General features: G+C 44.9%; 1 protein-coding gene across 1 annotated transcript in view; it reads left to right on the top strand.

The window, feature by feature from the left end:
- Positions 1-2,386: 2,386 nt before the first annotated feature.
- The window catches only part of LOC114080823 (zinc finger protein 709-like), a 33,419-nt gene continuing 23,415 nt past the window's right edge, over positions 2,387-12,390 (top strand). Inside the window, 2 exon segments of the mRNA XM_027922439.3 lie at positions 2,387-2,564; positions 11,640-11,724. The gene's annotated coding sequence lies outside the window, so the exon portion shown is untranslated.

Genomic DNA, 12,390 nt, shown 5'->3' on the forward strand with positions numbered 1-12,390 from the left:
ACTTCTAAGCCCCTCTCCTTACATGCTGGGTATAAAGTTCTGAAACTACCTGAACTCAAGGTTCAGGGGATTAATGAATTACAGCTAAAATTGTGTCCTCTGAACCTGGCTGCAGCCAAATAAAACTATTTCCTGCTATCTTTGGTGCCTTGCCTCTTCTGTTCCCTACAATGCTGGGACTCAATAAGTTGCTGGCCATAAGGAACAGCAGCCATTGGCATTCTTAGTCATATCTGCTTTCAATTGATAAGGAGCTATAAGGAGCACTAGTCATAGACCATGCTTAGCTATGACTGGTTACAATTGGTAGGGAGCACAGCTCCATGGACAAGCACAAAGAACATGCCCAGTTGCAATTACATCATCTCACTAGACATAACGGATATAGTTCACTGGGTTTAGCCAATCACCAACATACACCACCAACTTGGAATGGTATTTAAACTGCTTGCCCCCCATACTGAAGAGCTTCGCTGAGGACACCAGTGAGACTGGCCACCTTGGTGTTCATCCCCAGATCAACTCTTCCATTCGGTGATATCCAACCACTAGCTGGAGAGAACCACCAGACAGCATCATCTTCTGCTCTTCCACTAAGAGAAGTCACATGGCATCAAAGGTACTTTTGGGGCTTGTGGTTGCCCTAGGATCCTGTAATATGTTTGTCATGTTTAATTGCCCTAGTATGGTGTGATTTACATATAGTGTTTAATTAGTGTGTGTTGAGTGCTATGTGGGGTGTCCCAGCACACCCAACAACTTTTACATTAATTGTTTATGTTTGATGATTGGTGTGATAAAATACACACTTGAGTTCAAAGACAACCCGCCTACAAGTAATTATCAATAGCGCTGCTCATGATAGTCACCTCAAAGGATAACCTATATATAAGCCCAGGGCCTTTCTTTGTTCTCGGGGCTCATTTTCCACCAGGAAAGTGAGTCCCATGGCATCATTTCACCCATGCATTCCCTGTTCCTGCGTGAAACTTCATTCCTGAATAGAGAGCTGAGCATTCATCCAGGTCTTTTTTTTTTTTTTTAGTTCATTTTTTTAGTTTTAAGTGGACACAATATCTTTATTTTACACTTATGTGGTGCTGAGGATCAAACTCAGTGCCTCAAGCATGCTAGGCGAGCACTCTACTACTGAGCCACAACCCCAGCTCCTCGGCCCATTTTTGAACTTTATTTAGAGACAGGGTCTCACTGAATTGCTTAGCGCTTCACCATTACTGATACTGGCTTTGAACTCTTGATCCTCCTGCCTCAGCGCGCCTCCCCCCCGCCCCCCATTACAGTCTTTTTTCTGGGTTCTTGTTTTGCAAATTTTGAAGAATAAAGTCCATGGGAAAAAAAATTCATGGGCAATCACGAAAAGGAAGAGTTAAAGCAGCTGCGTTTATTTAAGTGACGAGAAATAGAACACTCACCACTGGGGGAGGTGGGACTGATAGCAGAAAAACTCATTTCAGGTTCTGGTCAGAGCATGAAAGACAATATTTGTGAAGTGGTTAATGAAAAGGCATTCTGGGGGACCGTAAAAAAAGGAAGGGGAGAAGGGAATAGGAAACATCTTAGAATGAATGGAACATCACTTTCCTATGTACATATATGAATACACAACAAATGTAATTAATTCCACATCATGTACAATGAGAAAAATGGGAAGATGTACTCCATATATGTATAATATGTCAAAATGCATTCTATTGTCATGTTCTTAGCTATTGTCTCATAGCTAAGAACAAATTTTAAAAAAGAAAGAAAAAAAAAAAAAAAAGAAAAAGAAAATGCATCCTGAGTACCACCCTCCTTCTTGTAACTTCCATCTGAGTTCACCTCCATCTTCCATTTTCCAACTCTGAGGTAAAGGAGCTAGCTATCTGTTGTACATTATCCTTGGTGATTAGTGGGGGCTTTTCTCACCTCCTGTTCGTCAGGGCCCTGAATTTTCACCCGGGACCTGCCTGTACCTTCCACCCAGCTCTCCCCTCCAGCTGCCTTTCCTACGTCCTCTCATTTTTCATTTAAAGCAAAAACTGTATTCTGAAAATGGATCACTGGACTGTCTATTTCTCACACTTTCAGCCGTGAACAGCACACTTATTTTTACATATCGTGGACACTCGTTGTCCTACTTACAAAACGCCTTCTACACCAGGAGAAATAGAAAAGTTTCCTGGGAGGATCAGGTTCCAACAGGGCAAGGAAATCCTGCTTGAAAAGGATTGGGTCAAGTACCTGTCACTCTGGCCCACTTCAGCCAAAGATAGGATGACATAACTGTCACTCCATAATGCTTGTACCTGGGGTAGGACTGTCCAATCCGGTGCGCAGATAGACAGGAAGGGCGGGCTTCTGCAATCTCTAGGGCTTTTCTTCCTCACCACATCCGGTCCTTCCTCCTCAGGTCAGGCATCCGCCGCTCGCGAGTGCTCGGTGCGTCTGCGCAGCCTGTGAGCCCCGGGAGGACGGTGAGTCCCCCTGGAGGCCCACCGGTTAGTGTGTGCAGAGGACTGGCGGCACCCTGTCGGCACCTGCCGTGGGGACCCAGCCTGCGGGTGAGCTGCTGCGTGTGGCCGAGTCCGGGCTGGCAGGTGGCGCTGGGCCCCTGACCCCTGGGCCCGCGGGGCTGGTCCCTGTCCCCTCCCTGTTGGCGACCTCCTAGGTCATCCCTGGGCAGCCGATCCCAGAGAGCGCGGTGAGCACGTCGTGGGAAACGAGCGCGAGGACCCGAGATCTGGAAGCAGCACGCATTTAGTGGCGCCAGGACCTGGGGGACAACCCCTCAGTCCGAGCCCCGGGCTCAGCAGGGCCTTTACTTTCAGACGTAACAGCTCTGGGTTACTTCGGGCCAGAGAGTTGGTCGGTTCTATTAGAGGACGCGCTATGCCCTCTTTGTAAGGGGTCAAGCTTGTCCTCAATCTAGGGACTCAGCTCACGCAACTTAGGGACTTTTACTGCACTAAGACCAAAGGGGAGTTCTTCAGTCCCAGTTGTTTTAATTTCCCTTTTGCTGCAGAGGGTTCTTCACGACCCTGAGGTTAAATGTCAGTACACAGAGCTGCTGTTGTGTCAGAGTGCTACGCCATAGCCTGTGAGCGCTTAGGCTGCCAAGTTTTCATTAAAAAAAATAATAATAATTTTAGAAATTTTTGTCTTTATATGTGGTGCTGGGATTGAACCCAGTACCTCACACATGCCAGGCAAGCGCTCTGCCACTGAGCCACAGCCCCTGTCCCCAAGTTTCCATTGTGACTTACCGCAAGCCCAGGAGAGTGTCAGGGGATCTTCAGATGTGTTCTGAGTGTGGCAGTGGGGCCCCAGTGGGGCCCCATGGACCCTCCTTTCTGGACAGAAGTAACTTGCACTCCCCACAGACACTTCCAAATGTGCAGGAAGTAGGATCTCAAACCAATTTTCCATTCTAGAACCCCACTTCTCCAAGGGCTGGCAGCAAATCCTTAAAATTCCAATTCTCTCTCAGCATTCCTCATGTTAACTGCATCTTGTGAGAAATAGAAAGTCAGGGGTTCATTTTCTGAATACAGTATTTAAACATAAATGTAAAATTGGGATGTAAGAATGGTAGCCTGAGGGTAAGAAGAGCAGGATGGAAGGTTACAAGCAGTTAACACACAACAGCACCACTGCCTGTTATATGGAAGATCAAAGTCCCTGCACCTAAACAGCTCTTGACAAATGAGGTCAGGCAAGGGGCAATCTGGACCAACAGAGGTAGAAACCTTCTGTTTAGAAATAGTAACTGGGTAAAGAAGAACTGTGTGCCAAAATACATTCACCCCAAGAAGACCTTCCTGCCACAGAGAACAGAGGGAGGTGGGGCAAGAAAAGGTGCATTTCTTTAACCCAATAGGAGACAGTAAAACCTAGCTGACATTCAGAGGACACTGCCCGCCCCAAGTCCTCAGCTAATGAGGAACTGGGGGAGGGACCTTCTGCCCTAGGATGAAATGCTGATTGTCACAGCTGTGGCTTTGCCACATCTTGCAAATGCCTCGCTTCCTGCTCTACTGCATGTTGCAGACCATTCTTTGGGTTTGCACAGGTGAGCATGTGTCTCACACTCACCAGGGCACACTGTGTCAACATTTGTTCCCAAGACTGCATTCAAGTGGAGAGTGTTTTAATGGTCATAGTTTCACTGAGTACTGGATGCCAATTTTTAAAGGGTTTTTTTGTTTGTCTTGTGGTGGTTTTGTCTGTTTTTATTTTTATGTATCTGCATGTCTCCCAGGAGTGCAAAGCAGAGAGGAATGACCTGGAATTTGAGTGTTAAAAACTACTTATGCCTCTCTTGATCTTGCCCAGGAACAGACACCTTTGCAGTGTCTTTAGGCCACTTTTAGGGTCCTATGTCCTCAGGTACTTTCCTGAGGCTTCCAAATGGTGCCCACAGCCATCCTGTGCCTGTCAATGTGCAGGTAATTTCAGGCCCTGGGTCAGCTCCTCCTAGAGGACAGACTGAGGTGTAGACTGCAGATTCTGAGGGGAGCAGCTGGAGATACCCAGGTCAGGCAGTGAAATGCTGGTGTTGAGGGAACATGACAGACATGGTTCTTGCCCTCTGGATTCTCAGAGCTGGAAGAAAGAACAGTTATCTCAAAGAGGAGGGAAAAGTGGCCCCAGGAAGGTGAAGGAAAACCCTACAAAGGTCTTCAGCAGCAGGAGGGGGTGGGAGGACATGCCTGGTGACAGAAGCCTGACTTGAAGCTGGAGTGTGACAGGTCAGTGTCCAGTGGTGCTGCAGCTCCCCGGGTTTGTTGTCTTAGTTAGACTTGTTCACTTATTTTAGCTTCAGTGTTTCATTAATTGTAAAAAGTAACTTATTAATAAAGCTGAAAGATTAGGAAATATTCCTAAAGGGCAAGATAGAGGTATAAGTCAGGGGGAAAAAGAAAGATCCAGAGAAAAAACAAAGAAACATTTCTTCTTTTATTCCATTAGTTAAAACTTGTTTGGTAGTGTTTTTCTTTCCCAGCAGTCACCTGTGATGATTGATTACCAAATGTTATATTGGAAATAGTAATTAAATAACATGTTCGTTTTCTAAGCAAGATGGGTAAATTTGATTTTCCTACTGAAGTATTAAATGTAAGTGGCTTAAAATTTTTTCTCCTATGAACATAAACACAGAGTATGAGTGTTTTTACTGGGTTCTTTAAACACCAAGTCTGTTCTATTGAAAAGGTGACTGAGAAGAAGAGATCTTTAATCCCAGTAAGTATAATCCAAGGCCAGATGTGATCCTGCAAAAGGAGGTCACTGAAGGTCCAGTCAGAGCTCTTTGGGCAGCCTCCCCTGCAGAGGCCTAGGCTGCTCACACCAACCCTGGAAGGAGCCCTTTAGACTGAGAAGCTCTAGAGCTCTGGAAACCTGGGGTCCTCAGGCAGATGTGATGGGGGACTGGATGGGAAGGATAAGGAGAAGCCATTTCTGAGAGTGCAGTTGATATTGTCCAGGGTTGTTCACAGACTGTCCAATGAAACAAGTGCAGATTTGGGTGATAAGCGACTTATTCTAAGGAGCACTGCAGGAGGGGGGAGAACCACAGGTGAGCTCTGCAAGCACCCACAGCTCCTGCAGAAAAGGGCTGCTTTCCTAGGGAGGGGCAAACAGGGTTAGGAAGAAGCTGGAGGGGAGGGTAGCGAGGAGGGGGGCAGGTCAGATCCCAGGTCAGAGGATGTTTCACTGGAAGTGAGCCTGTTCTATGGAGGGGCCAGGAAGAGGGGTTCTATGTTGTGTTCAGCTGCCAGTGAGTCAAATTTCAGAGTCCTTGAGGAAGGAGAGAATCTTCAGCCCAGTTTGATTAACAAGGAATTGTTCTGATCCCTGAAGAGAAATTTGTTCAGTTAATTGCTTATGAGGAGAAAAAGAGGGGAGGGATTTTCTGGATCAAGGTGTGTATCTGCCATGGGTTAAAAAGGGAGCATCTTCTGAGTCATAAGGGGGAGGGGGTGTCTGTGCAAGAACTGCTCTAGCAGAATGCAGAGGAGGAGGGTTTCTTCACTTATAGTTCTTTCCTAGGATTCCCTTTGGCAGTTTCTTTTCCTTTTGGCAGTTCTAAGTTTTATCATTTATAGTAACTAAACATAAGTGATGTGCTTTGCTAAAAATAAAATCATTGAACTTGTGGAGGGGGTAATTGGAGTCCCAGTTTGTGGTTACTTGCTCTCAGCAGGGTGGCTGGCCCTCCTAAAGTGGGCCAGTGTTTTTGAGCAGTGTCCAACCTTGGTATTCCCCTGTTCTTATGGGACTTGAGTTGTTCAAGTTTGTTTTTTATGTTGACAGTTTCATTCACTTTTGTTCCCATGTGCTAACACTTCATAAAATTTGTATACATGGAACTGTCGAGTCAGCATACAGACACAGTGGTACTGAAACTTCAGGCAATGTCCCAATGGCAGTCCAATAATGAGGGCAGTTTTGAGGAAAAAAAGAAAAAGATTTATTGCATTGCCAGCAGAGGAGAAACTGGGAACTCCAGTTTCAGAGGCTGTGATTCTATCATGTGAGGGGAACAGAAGGTTACAAAGAAGTGATTCAGAGGCTGCATTCTAGTGTGCCCTGTAAGGTTTCATAATTTACTCATAGACTTGGGAGACGGCTGTTTCTTAGATATTGTGGCACTGTTGCAAGTCTGAATTACATGGTTCCCGTGTTGTGTGAGCTCAAGGACAGCTAACTCCTGTTAAGATGAGAAGTATGGCAATCTGTCACCCCAAGGTTATGGAAGGGGAAAGGGAGAAGATAAAGTGGGAAAAAAACATTGTCAGATTTAAAATAAGCCACTGGGTTATGTTCAGTATGAAATGGATCCCTGATACATTTAAGTTAAGCCACAAGGTTATGTTCACAGCATGAAGTGGACCCCGATACATTTCCCATTGTCAATTTCTACCTCCCATTTCTGTGGAGAAATGGGCTACAACATCCCTAAGCTGTTTGCTCCTGAAGCTGGGTGATGAATGGGGTCTTAGAATGGAGTGTCATTTTCCTTTTGGGGACTTTCCCTGGAGCAGATGAAGAGGTGACTTGAACCTTAATGGGGACCTGGAGAAAGCCCACTCACTACAGCAATTAATAAATATTTGACTGATTGTCATAATGCTCTTTTAGTCTAGGTCTCTTTGTGAGAGCCATGTTTTGCCCTTCCACAGGATACCAGCAAGGTCTCTAACATAGTATTTCTGGGCTTGATTTAAATCAAGAGCAGTTGGCAACCCCATATCCCATTGCAGGTGGGTTCCTGGCATATATTAGCCACAGTGTTTTTAAAGGTGTGATTTACCTTCTCTGTTTTCCATGTAGATTGGGGTCTCCAGGATGCATGTAACTTTCATTGGCCATCCAATGTTTGTTCCCTTGTTAAGTCAGTTCTGCAGTGAGATTGTCCATCATGACGTCAGGATCAATTCCTTCAAAAGTACTCTAGACATTTCTAAAGACTTTTCTGTTCTGGAAGAGTCAACCTTGACCCACCTAGAGAAGGTATCTATCTACCAGTACATCAGATATCTGACATTTCCCATGGTACTCCGTACCTGGGCAGGCTCTACCTGTCAGTCTACAAAAGCCTGAGTTATTTCATGTCCTGTGCCCTTTTACATCTCATGCTCTTTTACATGGGCTGCCATTTAGTCTTTGAACTGTTCTGGTGAACAGCAGAGTTCTGATACACTTGCTGGGGTCTGGTGGCTGCATGGCCCTGCCAGCTGGGACTTGCTGAAGGTCAGCAAGGCTTCCTTCCCATGGCAAGTACTCATGCAGGTGCTCTGCCAGGGGCCAGGCTTGTGCAGGCAGGAGGAGGAGCCCATGGCAACTTTGTCTCCATCTGGCACTTCTATCCTAAGAGTCAGAAACCCCTTATTTTTTTGGCTCATTTCTCATTCTCCTCAGTACGAAAGTGTTTGTGTTGTTCCCATTCAGGAGAGGTGTGAGTCTGATGTGCAGTTGGCATCTGGATCATCCAACAGGCTGGCCTGCTCTCTCCCCATGTTTCCAGCAGGCAGTACTCTGCCTTCTGCTGTGTGGTCCAGCTGTTTTGACAGATGGCATCCTAGTCACAGCATGTCTCCCAGTGTCTAAGAGAACTGTAAGAGTTGGACATTATTTTACTAGTCTGAACACTGCCGCAGTCTGGCTGGCACAAATCACGAGCCACTGAAGCAGGAACAAACTTTATTTCCGAACTCCCGCGAATGCCACGCACGCGGCCTTCTCCCGGGACACACCACACAGAAATCCCTCCTCTGGCACTTCCCCAACCAATGCGAACTCTCCAGGAATCCCCGTGAGAACTCCAAAGTAGCGCGAGAACTCCAAAGTAGCCGGCCAAGGCGGACAGTAGAGGTCTAATATACAATTGAATCAATCCAGCATCATCTTATTGGCTCACCTCTCAACCAATACTATTGGCAAAATGCCAGGGGCCATTCTGACTTGGCTGTGGCTCTCAGCAGAACACCTTTTGTAAATCAGGCAGGGACCAAGTTAAGGGCTCTGACATGGCTTTGTTTTAACTTCTTGAATGGGCCTTGGCTTTGTGGACTCCAAGATTCTATTTCTGTTCCACTTTAGGAACAGGGGAAAAAAAACAAAACACCCCAAACAAAACAAAACAAAAATAGAGACTCTTACAGCATCTAGTGAAAGCTGAGGTAGGCCTTGATGGAGTCTGTGGTTATGTTGCTTTGCTGTCTAAGTTTGAAAATTTAAGTTACCCTCAGGTGGCAATGCCCTCATTCTGCTAAGTTGGGGAAAAAAATAGCCCAAATCTTCCTGAGAGAGTCAGGGACTCTCAGTAAAAAAGCCAGTTAGGGCAGATTTTTATGAGTGACCCTGACCTGCATCTATCATGGAAAAGACTTTCAGGTCTTTCGCCACATTAGTCCAAAATTAGAAACACAAACATGGCAGAGTCCTGACATTCCCAGACACCCATATAACTATCTGGTTCCTGACTTCTCTAACTCTCAAAAGAGAGCCTGCTTGCAACCTGACAGCAACTTGGGGTCTATTGGATAATCTAGAATCCCAGATGGCAACCTGTTTACAAAACTGAGACTTTTTAGTGGATACCACATATCCACATGGGGCAAGATAGATTACAGCAGCTTTAGTGTTTAAAGGCAGTATTCATGGTTGGACTGGCTATAGGCAGATCATCCACATATTTTAAAAGCCTTCTTTGATATGGCTGTAACTCTCACAGGTCTTTTTTTTAGATTCACATTAAACAGTAGAATAGGTCTTAAATCCCTGGGGTAGGATGGTCCAGCAAGGATGCAACATTGGTATCAGGTCCTTGCCACTGAAAAGCAAGTAATAATTGGGATATCCTTTCCAGAAGAATGCAAAAGAATATATCCTTTAAGTCTAGCATCATGAATCAGCCTTAGTTGCCTGGCATCAGAGCCAGTAGGGTTTGTGGACTTGGTATTGTGGGCTGAATATTCTAAGCAATATTATTTTTAGCTCTCTGCAGAATAGATGCATTATAGGGTGGAAGAACTAGCCCAATCTGTGTTTAAAGTTTTGTCCAGAAGAGAATGGATGTCCATCAGTGCCTTCTCTTAAAAGGGGATGTTATTTATTCCTGGGATGAGTTAACAACTCCTAAACAAAAGCTGGTTGGGATAACATTGGTTGCACTTCGCAGGCTCCATTCAGCCTTAATGGCTTTTTTCCTAGACCTCCAGTAGATCAGGTAATTTCCTTTTCCTTGATTGAAACTGAAAGCAGAGCGTGTGTTCTGTTGGCACTTTATATGAAGTCATTGCTTTTTGGGTGTGATAACCATCTCACCCCAATAGGATTTAATTCACAAAACCAATCTTGCCCTAGGAGAGAGATTGGGCAATCCAGCACATAGAAAAGCTGTGCTAAACTGGGTGCAGTGGTACATGCCTGTAATCCCATCAAGGCAAGATAATACAGGCAGATGTAAGTTTGAGACTAGCCTCAGCAATTTTGCAAGGCCCTAATCAGCTTTGTGAGATCTTGTCTCAAAATGAAATGTAAAAAGGACCCAGAATGGAGCTCAGTGGTTCAGTGCCCCTTGGTTTCATCTGCAGTACCAAAAAACAAATGAACATAAAAGGAAGTGTACCTAATTTTTTTTTATGTTGCATTCAAGGGGTTTGAATACAAGATATTGTTGAGTCTGACCTGGCTTATTTATTATTATCCCTTATCCCTTATTAGCCATCTACTTTAAGTGTGTTCCCCACTGTCATTTGTACCCAGAGGTGCTTTCTGGATTTTTTCTTATAGTAAGCGTATTGATATTCCATGGAGGAGGCCCTTTCCATGCTTTTTTCCCTTGGTATGGGGAACATACTATGATGCTTAGGTCTCAGGAGTCTTCATCTCCTCAGCATGGAAGGGGGTTGCCCAGAGTACCAGACCTGCCCATGAAGCCAGAGCTGGGGCTGCTGTTGACCCTTCCCTGGACTTCAGTTAGTTATTGAAAGCTTGTTTGTGTTTGTTTCCAATGCCAGTCTAGTAACAAGGACATGACTCTGAGAAAAAGAAGAAAAATAATTTTTTTTTTTTTTTTTTTTTGCTTTCAAAAAAGAAACACATGGGACTACTGTTCCAGAGGCTGTGGTTCTGTCCCCTGGGGGAACAGAGAACTTTTAAAGGGGTGGTTCAAAGACTGCATCCCAGGGTGCCCTGTTGGGGGCCATAATTCACTTGTAGACTTGGTAGATAGTAGATGGAACTGTTTCTGAGTTCTTCTGGCATCATCCCTCCAGACATCTGGTGTGTATGCTCAAGGACAGGGAACTTGGCCTAGGATGGGAAGAAGGGTAGTCTTGCTTCCCCAAGGTTAGGAAGGGGGAAAGAGAGAAGAGAAAGGAAAAAAATGTCAGTTTTTAAAAACTGCAGTGACAGGGAGGGTTATTTTTGAAGCTTAAAGTGGACCTATGTTACAAGAGAGAGGAATTCGTTTTGTGCTTCTTCTGGTTCTTATCTTCCCTAGACACAGACCCTTCCCTCATCAGTGACTTTGGGCAAAAAGTCCCTTTAGGAACTTGACAGGGTGGTGTGTCCTCAACCTCTGGCTTGTCCTATTGGGTTGAGGTCAGCACTGTCTGGAGCTGCCTTGTGTCTTGCAGGGTGCATTCTATTTTAGGCCCTGGGCCAGCTCCCATAGGCCAGGTCTCTAGTGTATACAGTAGTCACAGGAAGTTTTCAGGGAATCTGGAATCAGTTGGGGTTCTATATAATGTAGGAGTGGCATGCGGAGTCCCTGTTTATTTATTTATTTATTTAAATTTTTTTAGTTGTAGATAGACACAATATCTTTATTTATTATTTTTATGTGGGGTTGAGGATTGAACCCAGGGCCTCACACTTGCTAGGCAAGTGCTCTACCACTGAGCCACAACCCCTGCCCCCTCTGTTGATTCATTTTATTTTATTCAGTCCCCTTTATTTCTCCCAGGAGTAGTGAATTTACCTGTTCACACTATTCCAAATGTGCAGGAAGCAGGGTCTCCAGCCCATCTTCCCTCCAATACATGGACCTCCTTAGGGCTGGCAGCAAACCTATAATATTCCAGTTCCTGAAACAGGCTGAAATTGAGGGTCACTCCTATCTTTTCCAGGTTGCTCTGCCTCTGAATTACCCTTGGGCCTGAGAGGGCTGCTCCTCCTCCAGCTGCTAAGTGTCACGACTTGGGCTCTGTCGAGGTGAGTAAATCTGCACATGTTTATTGCCTATTCTTTCTCACTTTGCTGCTTTTCTCATATATGTTTTCTTTTCTGTCACTTTAGTTATCTGAAGATGAAAAATAGAAACAAATCATTCTGTCTTCCTTCAAAACTGGCTTTGCATAGAATGTATTGCCAGTTTGACTTGAAGTATTTGTGGAGCCTGAGTAGTGGTAGAGTCCTCCCTTTTTTTTTTTTTTTAACTGTGGGTGAATATTTCCTGTGAGTGGAAAGACTAGAATCACCTGGAACTTCACTTTAAAAGGACTTATGAAGAGAAAAATGAAGGAAGAAAGTGTAAGGTTAATGTTCTCTCCTGTCAGAGTTAAACCTGTAGGACTGGGGCAGTAGCTTAGTGGTAGAGCCCCTGTCTAGCATGCAGGAGGCACCAGGTTCATTCCCCAGCACCACCAAAGACAAAGGAAAAAAATAAAAGTTGATCTGTAGTCTGGTGAGTTTCCTAATATTTGACTTTAAAAAAAAGTCTATAAAAGTTAAATTTCACAATGTATAGTTAGGTAGAGCCAATTTCAGTTATAAACCTTATGGTTAAAGTATAGCCATTGTGGGGCTAGGGTTGTAGCTCAGTGGTAGAGCACTTGTGTAGCTAGCAAGTGTGAAGCCCTGGGTCTGATCCCCAGCACT

Source organism: Marmota flaviventris, chromosome 5 (genome assembly GCF_047511675.1).
Source record: "Marmota flaviventris isolate mMarFla1 chromosome 5, mMarFla1.hap1, whole genome shotgun sequence".
Lineage (NCBI taxonomy): Eukaryota > Metazoa > Chordata > Mammalia > Rodentia > Sciuridae > Marmota > Marmota flaviventris.